The sequence below is a fragment of the Giraffa tippelskirchi genome, chromosome 4 (genome assembly GCF_054371585.1).
Source record: "Giraffa tippelskirchi isolate mGirTip1 chromosome 4, T2T-mGirTip1v1.2.pri, whole genome shotgun sequence".
Classification (NCBI taxonomy): Eukaryota; Metazoa; Chordata; class Mammalia; order Artiodactyla; family Giraffidae; genus Giraffa; species Giraffa tippelskirchi.
The window spans coordinates 176,832,677-176,844,448 of NC_137278.1; the positions used below are offsets into that span (position 1 = coordinate 176,832,677).

Here is an 11,772-nt window from a genome sequence, read left to right on the forward strand (position 1 = left end):
CCCTGACATAAGACTATATGATAGAGCTACAATAATCAAAGACAGTATACTGGCACAAAAACAGAAATATAGATCAATGGAACAGAATAGAAGGCCCAGAGATAAATCAACACACCTATGGTCACTGAATCTATGAGAAAGATGGCAAGAATATACAATGGAGAAAAGATAGTCTCTTCAATAAGTGGTGCTGGGGAAACCACATGGCTACATGTAATGGAATGAAATTAGAACACTTCCTAACAACATATACAAAAATAAACTCAAAATGGATTAACTATTTAAATGTAAGGCTGGACACAATAAAACTCTTAGAGGAAAACATAGGCAGAACACTCTTTGATATAAACAACTCTTTGATAGCAACACAATCTTTTGTTTTTTTTTTTTGATCTACCTCCTAGACTAATGACAATAAAAACGAAAGTAAAGAAGTGGGATCTAATTAAACTTAAAAGTTCTTGCACAACAAAACTGTAAACAAAAAGACATCCCTTAGTATAGGAGAAAATATTTGTAAAAAATGAGCAACTACAATAGTTTAATCTTCAAAATATACAAACAGCTCATACAGCTTAACATATAATAATAATAAAAACAACCCAATCAATAAAAGGGCAGAAGGTCTAAAGAGACATTTCTGCAAAGAAGACTACAGATGGCTAAAAAGCACATGAAAAGATGCTCAACATTACTAATTATTAGAGAAATGCAAATCGAAACTACATACAATGAGGTATCATCTCACACTGATCAGAATAACCATCATCAAAAAAACTACAAACAATAAATGCTGGAGAGGGTGGGGAGAAAAGAGAAGTCTCCTGCACCTTTTGGTGGGAATGTAAACTAGCACAGCCTCTACGGAGAACAGTTCTTTAAAACATAACCTAGCAGGTTCCTTAAAAAACTAAAATAAGTCAGAAAGAGAAAGATAAATATCGTATTTTAGCACATAAATACGGAATCTAGAAAAATGGTACTGAAGAATTTATTTACAGGGCAGCAATGGAGAAAAAGGTATAGAGAATAGACTTATGGACATGGGGAGAGGGGAGGAGAGGGTCAGATGTATGGAAAGAGTAACATGGAAACTTACATTACCATACGTAAAATAGATAGCCAACGGGAATTTGCTGTATGGCTCAGGAAACTCAATCAGGGACTCTGTATCAATCTAGAGGGGTGGGATGGGGCAAGAGATGGGAGGGAGGTTCAAAAGGGAGGGTGGCTGATTCATGTTGAAGTTTGACAGAAAACAACACAATTCTGTAAAGCAATTATCCTTCAATAAAAAAATTTTGAAAAAAGATTAAAAAACTAAAAACTACCATATGACTCAGCAATCCAACTTCTGGGCATATACCTGGAGAAAACCATAATTCAAAAAGATAATGCACCCCAATGTTCACTGCAGTACTATTTACAATAGCCAGGACATGGAAGAAATCTAAATGTCTATCAACAGAGGAATGGATAAAGAAAATGTGGTATACATACACAATGGAATATTACCCAGCCAAAAAACAAAAAAAGAACAAAATAATGCCATTTGTAGCAACATGGATGGACCTAGAGATTCTCATATTCAGTGAAGTCAGTCAGAAACAGAAAGACATATATCATATATTATTGCTTATACATAGAACCTAAAACATGGGTGCTGAGTTGCTTCAGTTGTATCTGATTCTTTGCAACCCTATGGGCTGTAGGTCACCAGGCTCCTCTGTCCATGGATTCTCCAGGCAAGAATACTGGAATGGGTTGCCATACCCTTCTCCAGGGGATTTTCCTGACCTAGGGCTCAAACCCATGTTTTTCACATCTCTTGCATTGGCAAGTGGGTTCTTTACCACAAGCACCACCTGAGAAGGGTACAATGAACTTATTTACAAAATAGAAGTAAAGTCACGGATGTACAAAACTAAGTCATGGTTACCAGAGAATAAGAGGCAGAGGGATTAATTGGGAGACTGGGATTGACATATGCACACTACTATATATAAAATAGATTAACTAATACTAACTTGTTTTATAGCACAAAGAACTCTACTCAATACTCCACATTGGTAGGCTACAGTCCCTGGGTTGCAAAGAGTCGGACACAACTGACTGACTAACACACACACACACACAAAAGGAATATAACTTAGAATTCTGAATCACTATACCTTGATACCTGAAACATAATATTGTCCATCAACTATATCTCAATAAAAAAAAATTTCATTCTGACTACACCACAAGCAATCTAGCTATTTTCTGAAACGCTGTAAGTCTTACTGATTCTCTACTCTTCCTTAAGCTCCTAGCTTTCCTATCAACATTACAGCAATAAAACAAACAAATGTGACAAATATTCTTCTTTTTTACACTGAAGCTCTTAGGGAGCAAAGTATATTTTAAAATAACGGTGGCACAAATGAATCGTGACATCTGTTACATCTCCTCCCATCTTGTTTCTCGCTGTCAAGTATTCTCTTCCAGTTTGAAATGAGAGAACAAAATGAATAGCTAACTTTCTCAACAAAAGCATGAAAGTGCTTTTTTCACTACACTACCTAGTTAAAAAAGTTTTTATGGGAATCTTGTCCTACACATGAGTGTGGAGAAAACCACTGATCTAAAATAGAAACATTTTACCCCTAAGAAATGCTTTTTATTAATTATGAACATATATACTTTTTACTAACATATTGTGCATAATATGAAATACACAATTTTTTAAAAAGTGAGACTAATGCAATCGAACAATGTTTCATTATACTTGAAAATCTTGGTTTAGTACACTGCAATATGGCAATTTGGCTCTAGATCTCATATATTTTTGCACTTGGTTTTAATGGCTGTCACAGCTGAAAAAGATGCCTCAAAATGACATGTGGGTCAAATCTGAAACAATGCATAGTTAACTGTACTTACTAAATCAAGACTAAATCAAGATTCTCAGTTTTCAATTTCACCCATGGGTTCAATTTAGTAATATTTTGAAAACACTGAATTGAGTATTAGATGACACCAAAAACCTGTGAGAAAGTTGTAATATTTCTCTGTTCTGTTTGGTGTTTTTAAGAGGTAAGAAAAGAAACGGGGCTAGGTCACAAGGGTCATATAGGACACTGCAAAGACTGACTTTTAGAGTGAGATGTAAAATTTGACGTTGGAGAACAAAACGAAGCAGGGCAAAGGCTAACAGAGTTTTGACAAGAGAACACACTGGTCACAGCAAACAACCCTCTTTCAACAACACAAGAGACGATTCTACACATGAATATCACCAGATGGTCAATACTGAAATCGGAATGATTATGTTCTTTGCAGCCGAAGAAGAGGAGGCTCTATACAGTCAGAAAAAGCAAGACCGGGAGCTGATTGTAGCTCAGATCATGAACTCCTTATTCCCAAATTCAGACTTAAATTGAAGAAAGTAGGGAAAACCACTAGACCATTTAGGTATGACCTAGATCAAATCCCTTATGATTATACAGTGGAAGTGACAAATAGATTCAAGGAACTAGATTTGATAGACAGAGTGCTTGAAGAACTATGGAGGAGGTTCATGACACTGTACATGAGGCCTTGATCAAGACAATCGCCAAGAAAAAGAAACTCAAAAAGGCAAAATGGTTGTCCAAGGAGGCTTTACTAATAGCTGAAAAAACAAAAAAAGAGAAGCTAAAGGCAAAGGAGAAAAGGAAAGATATATCCATTTGAATGCAGAGTTCCAAAGAATAGCAAGGAGAGATAAGAAAGTCTTCCTCAGTGATCAATGCAAAGAAATAGAGGAAAACAATAAATGGGAAAGACTAGAGAGCTCTTCAAGAAAATCAGAGATATTGAGGGAACTTTTCATGCAAAGATGGGCACAATAAAGGACAGAAATGGTATGGACCTAACAGAAGCAGAAGATATTAAGAAGAGGTGGCAAGAACACAGAACTAGACAAAAAAGATCGTCATGATCCAGATAACTATGATGGTGTGGTCACCTACCTAGACTCAGACTTCCTGGAATGTCAAGTCAAGTGGGCCCTAGGAAGCATCAGTACATACAAGGCTAGTGAAGGTGATGGAATTCCAGCTGAGCTATTTCAACTCCTAGAAGATGATGCTATTAAAGTGATGAACTCAATAAGCCAGAAAATTTGGAAAACTCAGCCATGGCCACAGGACTGGAAAAGGTCAGTTTTCATTCCAATCCCAAAGAAAGGCAATGTGCCAAAGAATGCTCAAACTACCATATAATTGCACTCATCTCACACGTTAGCAAAGTAATGCTCAAAATTCTCCAAGCCAGGCTTCAACAGTACGTGAACCGTGAACTTCCAGATGTTCAAGTTGTATTTAGAAAAGATAGAGGAGCCAGAGATTAAATTGCCAACATCCACTGGATCATAGAAAAAGCAAGAGAGTTACAGAAAAACATCTACTTCTGCTTCATTGACTATGCCAAAGCCTTTGACTGTGTGGATCACAACAAACTATGGAAAATTCTTCAAGAGATAGGAATACCAGACCACCTGACCTGCCTCCTGAGAAATCTGCATGCAGGTCAAGAAGCTACAGTTAGAACTGGACATGGAACAACAGACTGGTTCCAAATTGGGAAAACAGTACGTCAAGGCTGTATATTGTTACCCTGCTTATTTAACTTGTATGCAGAGTATGTCATGCGAAATGCCAGGCTGGATGAATCACAAGCTGGAATTAAGATTGCCAGGAGAAATATCAATAACCTCAGATACACAGATGACACCACCCTTATGGCAGAAAGCAAAAAGGAACTATAGAGCCTCTGATGAAAATGAAAGAGCAGAGAGTGAAAAAGTTGGCGTAAAACTCAACATTCAGAAAACTAAGATAATGACATCCAGTCCCATCATCTCAGGGCATATAAATGGGGAAACAATGGAAACAGTGACAGACTTTATTTTTGGGGGTTCCAAATTCACTGCAGATGGTGACTGCAGCCATGAAATTAAAAGATGCTTGTTCCTTGGAAGAACAGCTATGACAAACCTAGACTGCATATTAAAAAGCAGAGACATTACTTTGCCAACAATAGTCCATCGAGTCAAAGCTATGGTTTTTCTAGTAGTCATGTATGGATGTGAGAGTTGGACTGTAAAGAAAACTAAGCACTGAAGAACTGATGCTTTTGAACTGTGGTGTTGGAGAAAACTTGCAAGTCCCTTGGACTGCAAGTTTATCAAATCAGTTAATCTAAAGGAAATCAGTCCTGAATATTCATTGAAAGGACTGATGCTGAAGCTGAAACTCCAATACTTTGGCCACCTAATATGAAGAACTGACTCACTGGAAAAGACCCTAATGCCAAGAAAGATCAAAGGCAGGCGAAAGGCACAATAGAAAATGAGATGGCATCTAGATGGTTGGCATCACTGACTAGATGGACATGAGTTTGAGTAAGATCTGGGAGTTGGTGATGGCCAGGGAAGCCTGGCATGCTGCAGTCCATGGAGTCACAAAGAGTCAGACACGACTGAGCAACTGAACTGAACTGAAGCTGTTTCAAGGTTTTGTGCAGAGAAGTGACTATGACTTAAGTTTCAAAAAATGACTCTGCCTACTGTGTTAAGAGCAGACTTTTGGGGGCAACAGTAGAAATAGAGATACCATTAGGAAGGAGGCTTTTGTAGAATTCCAGGCAGAAGACTTAGTGGCTTAGACAGTGGTAACCGTAGTTGTGACAGTCAGAATCTGGATATACTCCAAGGATAGACTTCCCTACGTGTTGGACATATGGAGAGACAAGTAATTCTTGAAGTTTAAGCTTAGACAATTGACCTAGGAAGGCTTCTCTAATTCACGAGGATTTCCTTAGCCTCCCTATCTCATGGGTTTCTCACTCCACCTGTTCTATTTCCCTTACAGCACTGTCACATGTGTGGCAATTTATCTTGTTTGTAGTGTAAAGGTAAAATTTTCGTGGTATACAATTATATAAAACCTTACTTCTCATTTTTCAACAGTGCTATATCACTAATTCTATATAAATAGTTAATGATCGCTTATACTTTACTATGAACTACTGTAATTAGATAATAGTATATTCTTTTGCAAATGGTGGTAGCTCTTGAATGATTATATCAAGGGCATCTAATACTATTTCAAAGCTGAGTGCATGAAAATGCTTAAAGACCTAAAGTATAAATGAGAATTGCTATGACTGGTTTCATTTGAATGTGAGATTGGCCACACCATATACACTATAAGACATTAATAGGTTGACTATAAAAATAAAACAACTAAAGCTTCAAAGATAGGGGTTGTAAACATTCCTGTGATAACTGTTGAATTATGCAGTTCAGACTTCTATAAACAGATCTATTCTGACATTCTCTTGTTAAGTTTTTGGTTGGTTTGGTACCATATATACATACTCTGAGACAAAGTTCTTGAAACAGAACTTTAAAAGCTCAAAGTAAATGAGCAGCATGGCTTCTCATGACTCAAAACTTGATATCAGTATCAACTAATTTCGCCCTTCAACACATCCTGTGTGATTGCCATATATGAGCCTAACAAGAAGGGGCAAATTCTTTATCATTAAAACTATTTTCAGTAGGGCCCTGAAGCAAAGAAGATAAAGTATCTACAGTGAACAGAATTCTCATGAGATACTGAGTATAACATACTCATGTAAAAAATCCCTTTGTATTATCTTTAATGCTGTTCTTATTTGGAAGGGAATTAAATATATACTTAGCCAAAGGTGTCCATCCCTTAAGAAGTCCCTCAAGGTAGTTTTACCCTGGTGAGACTACTACATTCTAGGATTGGTTTTCAGCTGCTTTGAGGTATAAACTCTGGACTTACAAATATACTAAGCACAGATCCTTTTCTCAGCAGAAGAATTGGAGTATCTTAAATTCATAAGTCTAACTATAAAAGCATCTCCAAGATTGTCTTGTATGCATGGAATCTGAGCAAATAGAGTTAGATTACATACATGTTTAATGGCATTCGTTAAACAAAATTTTTTAATTAATTAATTTTAATTAGAGGCTAATTACTTTACAATATTGCCATACACTGACATGGATCAGCCATGGGTGTACTTGTGTTTCCCATCCTAAACCCCCCTGCCACCTCCCTCCCCATCCCATCCCTCAGGGTCATCCCAGTGCACCAGCCCTGAGCACCCTGTCTCATGCATCGAACCTGGACTGGCGATCTGTTTCATATATGATAATATACACACATGAAACGAAATTTTATTGAACATCTGCTATGTGTTAGGTTTATTCTAGACACTGAGAACATGAAATATACAAAGTCTTTTCTTTCTCAGAGCTTATATTTTATCAGGGGAGATAGATAATTAACATGAATTTTTATCTGTTTTATTTACTGATGTATCCTTAGTACTTGAGTACTGCCTGATACCTATAAAGTATTTGATAATATTGCTTGATTAAATGAACATTAATAAGATAATTTCAGATAATGTGCACTAAGAAGAAAATAAAACAGCACAGTGATATGATGGAGTATACTTTGAAAGAGAGTAGCTAACCTAGATTGGGTAGTGTGGTACATCGAATTATTGTTTGGCAAATACTCATCCACTATTTTCCTCCACCTCCATGAGAAAAAGAATTTTTCCAAGCCATCAGTGTTGAATTTGATTGTGCAACATGCTTGGCCTCATGATGGGTGAAATGTACTTTATAGCTTTTTGACTATGGGCTTGGCCATATGACTTGCTTTGGCCAACAAGATGTCAGAGATATGACAAAATCAGAAACTTCCAGTGTTTACATGTTTTGGGTTTTCAGTACGTCTACCACTGACATGAGAAGAGCATGCCCATCATAGATTTCTTCTGAGTTTTGGAAACTCAGTTCAAGTGGTTTAGTTTCTTTCACTAAATTTAGTGAATTATTATCTTGCCTATTGATGCTACCTTCACTAATCTCTTGACTACTGATGTGGGAGTCCTAAATATAAAAGAAGTATGAGCAAACAAGTTGTATTTTGGGTAAGAGCTGTGAAAGGAAGGGATCTGTACTGTGAAAGGACTCAATGAAAAAAGGTAGATATAAAGTTGTTTTTTTTTTTATTAACAGGATTTTTAGTAATTTAACTACTAAATTCAACAAAGTGCAGAAGAAGAGTATGTTTAGTCCCATGGCTAAGCTCCACCCTAGACAAGATATTTTCATTTTCAACACATGATACATAAGAAAAGGAAAATGTGAACCACAGGAATGGAATAAATATCGAGGACAAAAGCAAAATGTTGAATATATTATAGTCACACCAAATCTTAAATGAATAAGCACTCTAAACTATAAAGGAAAAACGAAGCAGCAAAGTTATTTCACATGCCAAATGTCCCCACAGATGACTAAAAAGCAGATATTAAAATTCTTGTAAAGTGGCAAAGAAACTATGATTAATACATTCCTGGTACAAGGTAATAATCACAATATACGTGCAAAAAATATGAAAAACCATGTTGACAGGACAGGAATATTGGGATTATTTAATGAATCAATCCCAATGTACACTGAATGCCAGATATAGGATTTATCCTAAAATGCTGTACTTCAAATCAAATGTTCAGAAAGTCATCTATGCTGAAAAACAACATTCAGAAAAAACTCAAATGGGAGCGATGTAACTTTCAGACTTACTACTATAAGAATGTTCTGAGTGGCAGCCAGGTTTTGAACATAATTTTCTGTAACTACCCAGAAGCTCAAACAATGATAGAAGAAACAAGGACCAATCAAAAGAGACACAACAAAACCTATATATTTATTACATATTACAGAACTGTAGGCTCTCCTTTTTCAGGCTTAGAATATGTTACTTAATTTGATAAACAGTACTTTGCTGCCCAGTTTCTCACCTTTTTCTTCAGTTTTACACTTTAATCAGAGTTGAAAAAAATATCAGAAGCCATGGATAACAGGTTTGGTTGCAAGAAAATGGAAAGGAGGATAGAAGAGAGACCCACTTGTCAGAGTGTGAAGTAAATACAGAGAACAAAGATGGTGCCAAGAACACAGAGGCAATTAACTCAATCCAGGCGAATTCAGTAGAAAAGACAAGTCAGTCAAGCTCTCTTTAGTAGCCTTTGTGGCCATCACTCTACGAAAAGAAGTTCTATAACTAATGCAAACAAAAATGTCCCAGAATTACCAGGGAGTGAAGCTGTTGGTTAATTCAAAGACAAGTTTAATCACTAAAACTTAAAAAATTAAAAAAAAATCTCTTTATACCTTCTAAAATTATCAATATTTAGCATAAGTACATGAAAACAAAAACCTTATCTACCCAAAGTATTGCATATCTTCTGAACAGTGTCACATACTTTAGGCATAACTGTAGAAACCTCAGACTATTGAAAAAGAATGAAGTGGTAGTGGCCAGGTGACAAACTTTCTACAAAATATCTGATGAACCTGGCAATTGCTAATGTTCTGTTTCAGTAAGAATGAAACCCATCTAGTCTGACTTCAAAGGATCAGTTTTAGAATTAGCCAAGAGACTAAAAAGCTGGAAAAATATTTCTACTATAACCATAGCAACTTGGAAAAAATTCCCCAAATATGTAGTGACCATTTGTAATGTTCTCTGGTTTTTGATACCCTTCCTATGTTTGATGAATTTCTAGTCTTATGAAGTATGACTCCCTTAGGTAAAACCCAGAAAATTTAGTTATCTAGCCTGCCCTACCCCGAAGGCTATGATAATCAGGGTCAACTGTAAAAGACTTCGATTCAGAAGTGAGCAATTAGGGGAAGGAGGCTCTGTATAGCACCCATTTGCTCATAAGGATATGAATCATTCAACTGTTGAGTATTGCAATGACTAAATTAAGCAATGGGTTCCCACAGTGCCTGATGAGAATGTTGAGACAAAGAAGGACTCATCTTTAAGCAAGTTTTGTGGTGTAGTTTTTGGTATTGTTTCTGGAAGCTTTACCTTGACCCTGGTTCTCCAGCTCTCAACAACTTGGTCAACTACTCAATATCCTTTTAATAAAACTGCTGCTGCTTAACAGGCTGGAGGCGGTTTTCTTCTACTTAAAATAAGAACCCTGGTTGTTATTAAATGGCTACTAGAAGCAGTTGAAGGCAATACATCCCTAGGAAAATCAAAAAAGATGTCTGAATGGTTATCTAAAGCTATAAGGGTTGATGGCTCCAAAAATCCAGCTAATTTTCTGGAAAAAAAAAAAAAGCCTGGCAGTCCATAGCCCACAGTAGCAAGGAAACAAATTATTAATTACAGTCACTTGAAATGAAGTGACAAATGAAGGCAAGACTTTGGGAGATCCAGTGGCTTGTAACACTGAATAATATAAAGAGTATGAAAAATTCAAGGAAAAAGTTAGTTGCTTCTCATTCCACAGTACGGCTTTGAAAAAAGATATGGAAGTGCTCACAATCCTTATGATGCTACAATTCTCAGTTCAAGGCAAGAATCACAGCCACCACAGCCATGAGCTACTCCTTAACCTTGTTCCCTGGGAGTGAAAAGCCAGCATTAGTGACAAGCACTGTCTTCTACAACCCAAGAGAGGTGATGGGTACCACTGCTTTCAACCTAGACCACGGGATGTGGAGGTGGAAGACCTCAGCCAGAAGCACGTAACTAGAAGGGGCAGGAAGAAATGGTTACTGTGATTATTAGAAGGGCTGAATTAAAATGCTTTGACCTGCAGTGACCATTAGCTCTGGCTACCTGATCAGATGATCTGTATGGATCAAACAGACAGGAATACAAAACAAAAAAATTCCAACTTAATAAAATAATTAAGGTATCTAGATTTAGTGAGAGAGGTCTGACTTGAGCCACTGCAACAAAAATTTGTAATGTCTTTTCCAATTTCTAGTACTAAGTCAATTCACAGACCCAGAGTTTTTTGAGTGAAGGAGAGATTGCAAGTCCTTGAAGACATATATTGCAGGTGTACGCTGTAAACTGTTGGCTTGGCCTTTCTCTTAAAGGCAACTGCACTGAAGAAAGGGGAATGCCTGGTTTTGTGGGTACTACTATCTAATCTATCTAGTTGCTTTGAATGAGAACTAAAACTGGGGGCCTAGAATACCATTGTGGACTAGTGGTCAGAAAGGATGCTAGTGGGAATTAAATGATGAGTGGACTTTTAATCTGAATCTGCCTCCTATCTAGGCCAGCTGGGCCCTTAACACATACAGAGTATACAGTTAGAACTGGTGGAAGACATAAATTACTAAAGCCTAATCAGATAGTCATTTCTACAAAGCTGCTGTGGCAGACATGCATTCTTTACCAGAACTCAGCACCACGTATACAAGTATAACCTGGAAAATGCTTTTCCCCCTCTATTACAATAGACACAGAAACATCTACTGTAGCTATTTTTCATATGACAGGTAGGGCAATAATTCGTTTTATCTTAGGCTTATATACATTTTTAGGCTCTGAACCACAGTATACTTACTTCACTAAGACCATTACTGTCTCACTATTACAAAGGACAACTACACTGATGATATATGTTTCAGGACCTACAATAATACATACTCAAGATTCTTCATAAAGAATAGGTATGTAAAAAATACCTGTGAGTCTAATGTGAGTGCAGTATGGTGAGAGATACATCAAACAAAAATATAAGAGCTACACCTCAGTGAAGTTTCTGAGAGTTCAGTGATCTTCAGCATATCAGGACAGCTTCTCCAAAGTTAAAGATAACTTACTGTACCTTCTGCCACTAAAAGAGCAGCACAGAGCTAGATGGGACTCTTAA

The 11,772-nt window shown here is 36.8% G+C and overlaps 1 protein-coding gene across 46 annotated transcripts in view; it reads right to left on the bottom strand.

Moving 5' to 3' along the window:
• Window positions 1-11,772, bottom strand: part of CCDC91 (coiled-coil domain containing 91) — a 381,232-nt gene that overhangs the window by 79,987 nt on the left and 289,473 nt on the right. The gene's annotated exons all lie outside the window — the stretch shown is intronic.